The sequence below is a fragment of the Glycine soja genome, chromosome 6 (assembly GCF_004193775.1).
Source record: "Glycine soja cultivar W05 chromosome 6, ASM419377v2, whole genome shotgun sequence".
Classification (NCBI taxonomy): Eukaryota; Viridiplantae; Streptophyta; class Magnoliopsida; order Fabales; family Fabaceae; genus Glycine; species Glycine soja.
The window spans coordinates 28,496,891-28,502,053 of record NC_041007.1 but is presented as its reverse complement, the minus strand read 5'-3'; positions in this window follow the sequence as shown (position 1 = coordinate 28,502,053).

The following is a 5,163-nucleotide window of genomic DNA, read 5'->3' as shown; positions in this document are numbered from 1 at the left end:
CTTGGTTCTGCTGTGTTGCACAGGATTTTTAGAAATATTAATAGCACTCAAGTTGTCACAGTATAATGTCATGACATCTTGTTCGACATTGTACTCCTTGAGCATCTACTTCATCCAAACTAGTTGTGAACAACTGCTTCCTGCTGCAATATACTCGGCTTCTGCAGTAGATAGGGACACACAGTTCTGCTTCTTGCTGAACCATGAAATAAGATTGTCGCCCAGATAGAAGCATCCACCAGAAGTGCTTTTTCTGTCATCTGCACTTCCAGCCCAATCAGCATCACAATACCCAACCAGCATTGAATCTGAACAATGACAGTACATAATCCCATAGTCACTGGTGCCATTTACATATTTCAGAATTCTCTTTACTTGAGTCAAGTGACTTATCTTAGGATTGGCTTGATATCTTGCACAAACACCTACTGCATAGGTGATGTCGGGTCTGCTAGCTGTTAAATATAGTAAGCTCCCAATCATGCTTCTGTACAGACTTTGATCAACACTGGTGCCAGCTTCATCTTTTGACAGCTTCAAGTGAGTAGGTGCAGGTGTTCTTTTATGGCTGGCATTCTCCATCCCAAACTTCTTGACAATGTTCTTTGCATACTTGCTTTGTGAGAGAAATATGGAGTCTTCCATCTGCTTCACTTGAAGTCCCAGAAAATAAGTCAGCTCTCCAACAAGACTCATCTCAAATTCAGATTGCATCTGTTGAACAAAATGTCGAAGCATCTCATTCGACATCCCTCCAAACACAATGTCATCAACATATATCTGTGCTATCATCAAGTTTTCAGCATCTTGCTTGACAAAGAGAGTCTTGTCAATTCCTCCCTTCCTATACCCTTGCTGAGTAAGGAACTCTGTTAGCCTTTCATACCAAGCTCTTGGAGCTTGCTTCAATCCATAGAGAGCCTTCTTGAGCCTGTATACATGATCTGGATGAGTTGGATCTACAAATCCCTTTGGCTGCTCCACGTAGGCTTCTTCATTCAGGTATCCATTCAGAAACGCGCTCTTCACATCCATCTGGTACAGCTTGAATTTGAGGATGCAAGCTACACCAAGTAACAATCTGATGGATTCAAGTCTAGCAACAGGAGCGAAAGTTTCATCAAAGTCTACACCTTCAATCTGAGTGTAGCCTTGAGCAACAAGTCTGGCCTTGTTTCTGGTTATAACACCTTCTTCATTGGTTTGTTCTTGAAGATCCACTTGGTGCCAATCACATTAGTTCCCTCGGGTCTCGGAACTAGCTCCCAGACTTCATTCCTTTTGAATTGCTCCAATTCTTCTTGCATAGCATTGATCCAGAACTCATCAGTCAGTGCCTCTTTCACATTCTTGGGCTCAATTTTGGAGACAAAACATGAGTTGGAGACAATCTCAATCTCCCTTGATCTTGTAGTGACTCCTCTGTTTGGATCTCCTATAATCAGCTCCTTTGGGTGCATCTTCTGGATTCTAATGGAGGGTCTCTTGTCAGGTTGGTTGATGTTTGATTCATCTGTAGCAGAATCAGAGTTTTCTGCATTTTCTCCACTTTTAGCTGCATCTGCTACATTGTCTCCCGATGTTCTGACATCTTCTTCGACATCATTCTTTCTTGCTGGAGTTAGATCATCAACAACCACATTGATGGATTCCATCACAGTTCTGGTTCTGGAATTGAATACTCTATATGCTCTGCTGTTTGTAGAGTATCCCAGGAATATTCCTGCATCACTCTTGGGATCCATCTTTCTCCTTTGCTCTCTATCTGCCAAAATGTAACATGGACTTCCAAAGATGTGGAAGTGCTTGACAGTTGGCTTCCTCCCTTTCCAGATTTCATACAGTGTGGTTGGAGTCCCTCTTCTAAGTGTGACTCTGTTGTGGATGTAGCATGCTGTGTTCATGGCTTCAGTCCAGAGATTATAGGGAAGTTCTTTGGCATGAAGCATGACCCTAGCAGCCTCTTGCAAAGTCCTGTTTTTCCTTTCAACTATGCCATTCTGTTGTGGTGTAATGGCTGCAGAGAACTCATGAGTGATGCCTTCAGATGTGCAGAATTCAGTAAACTTGCTGTTTTCAAACTCTCTGCCATGGTCACTCCTGATTCTCTTGATCACACAGTCTTTTTCTCTTTGAAGTCTTAGACTCAACTCCTTGAATACTTCAAAGGTGTCTGATTTTTCTCTGATAAAGTTGACCCAGGTAAATCTAGAGAAATCATCCACAACAACATAGGCATACCTTTTTCCTCCAAGGCTTTCAACTTGCATAGGCCCCATCAAGTCCATGTGAAGTAGTTCCAGCACCCTGGAAGTGGTCTGATGTTGAAGCTTCTGGTGGGACATCTTGACTTGCTTTCCAATCTGACATTCACCACAGATTCTGCCTTCTTCTATTTTCAGATTGGGGATGCCTCTAACAGCACCTTTGTCAATGATTTTCTTCATACCTCTTAGGTGCAGATGTCCAAATCTTTGATGCCATATTTTGACTTCATCTTCTTTGGAGGATAGACATGTGGAGGAGTAACTGGTTTCTTGAGGTGTCCATAGGTAACAGTTGTCCTTTGACCTGCTGCCCTTCATTAGGACATCACTCTTCTCATTTGTCACCAAGCATTCTGACTTTGTGAAGTTTACATTGAATCCTTCATCACACAACTGACTGATGCTGATCAGGTTTGCAGTCAGTCCCTTCACCAGCAGTACTTTGTTCAGACTAGGAAGTCCATCATGAACTAGCTTTCCCATTCCAATGATCTTTCCTTTAGAGCCATCTCCAAATGTCACATAGCTAGTGGAGCAGGGCTCAATGTTCACCAGGAATTCTTTAACTCCTGTCATGTGTCTGGAACAGCCGCTATCTAGGTACCAATCTTCCTTAGCTGATGCTCTAAGTGAAGTATGAACAACAAGACTAACAGTCTTGTGTTTTGGAACCCACACCATCTTCCTTCCGCTGTTGCTGCTTTGAGTTCCATGATGTGGATGGCCATGTAAATGATAGCAAAAGGGCTTTATGTGACCATACTTGCCACAGTAGTGACACCTCCGCTTCTTTCTTTTGCTCTTTTTCTGCTGCGTTCCAGGATGTCGAGACCGATGTTGTGACATCGTGGCTCCAGTGCTGTTTTTGGCAGGAACAAATTCTGTCATGGTTGTTCTGCCAGCAGACTTATGATTGAATCCAAGTCCTCTCTGGTTTCCAACATTCTTCCCAAGCTGTAGCACCTCATCAAGCATATCTGAGCCTTTATTCAGCATCTTTATTGATTTGGTCATGTTTTCCAGTTTAGAGTTCAGAAAACCGACTTCTCCTTTAAGCTCAGAGATCTCCTCTTCATGTGCCTCCTTCTCAGCCTCCAGATTTGCAATGACCTTCTTCAGTTGTGCTTCTTGCTGAAGAATCTTCTCACTTTTGATGCATAGTTCTCTATAGGATGTAGCAAGCTCATCAAAAGTGATTTCACTGTCTGTATCACTTGAATCTTCAGCAGATTCAAATCTCCCAGTGAGTGCATTCATATCTCTGTCAGAATCACTTTCTTGTTCACTCTCTGTATCATCAGATCGACATACAGAAAGTCCTTTCCTCTGCTTCTTGAGATGAGTGGGACATTCGGCTTTGATGTGCCCATAGCCTTCACATCCATGGCATTGAACTCCTTTGCTGAGGCTGGACTTTTCATCTGACCTTTTCTGGTATTCACTTCCTTTCCTGATGTCGAAAGAGATGTTCCGGACATGTGGTTTCTGCCTCCTGTCCATTCTGTTCAGCACTTTGTTGAACTGTTTTCCAAGGAACACAACTGCATCAGTCAGACCTTCATCAGTATCCAGGTCATACTCATCTTCTTCTCCTTCATCATTGGACACGAAAGCCAGATTTTTGCTCTTCTTTTCAGCCCTATCCGAGAGTCCTAGCTCAAAGGTTTGAAGGGAACCAATGAGTTCATCTACTCTCATGTTGCAAATGTCTTGGGCCTCCTCTATTGCAGTGACTTTCATGTCAAATCTCTTAGGCAAGGATCTGAGGATCTTTCTCACCAGCTTTTCATCTGTCATCTTCTCTCCCAAGGCAGTGCAAGCATTGGCAATTTCAAGAATGTTCATGTGGAAGTCATGAATACACTCTTCCTCCTTCATCTTCAGATTTTCGAATTTTGTAGCCAATAGTTGCAATCTGGACATCTTCACTTTGGAGGTTCCTTCATGAGTGGTTTTCAGGATCTCCCATGCATCCTTGGCCACTGTGCATGTGTTGATCAGTCTGAAGATATTCTTGTCAACTCCATTGAATAGAGCATTCAAAGCTTTGGAGTTTCCAAGTGCCAATTCGTCTTCTTCTTTTGTCCAGTCTTCTTCTGGCTTCAATTCATCAGTGGGCTTTCCTTCTGTGTCCAGCATCTTGGGATGTTCCCAGCCTTTGATGACAGCTTTCCAGGTTCTGCTATCCAGTGATTTGAGGAAGGCCACCATCCTTGCTTTCCAGTATTCATAGTTGGTTCCATCCAGAATTGGTGGTCTGTTCACTGGTCCTCCTTCTTTCTCCATGTTCATCAGAATTTATCTCCCTAGATGTCACTCAGTGATTTCGAGTGCCCGCTCTGATACCAATTGAAATTCTGATACTGGGGACAGATGTCGTACCGGATGTCACGACATCACGCTTCAGAACATGCAGATTATATTTGGGAGTATGAACAGATTAAACAAGTAAATAACACAAGAGAATTGTTAACCCAGTTCGGTGCAACCTCACCTACATCTGGGGGCTACCAAGCCAGGGAGGAAATCCACTAAAATAGTGTTAGTTCAAGGTCTAACAGCCACTGTTTACAACCTTCTCACCTAACCACTACCCGTGCGACCTCTACCTAAGAGCCACTCTTAGATATGAGAACCCCGCTCACTCCCTCTCAATCACACTCCCGTGTTTACAATCAAATCAAAAACACACCAGAGATTGCTCTCTGAACAATAGAGATCAACTCCACACACTAGAGATCAACTCTACACACTAGAGATCAACTCTACACACTCAGGTCCAACACTTGATGTTAGGGTACCATCAAGGTGGCTCACAAAAGACTCAAGTCCCAAAACTCACAAAATAACTCTTCAATCCCGGACTTGGTGCAGAACTCGTGCAGCCTCCGTGTTT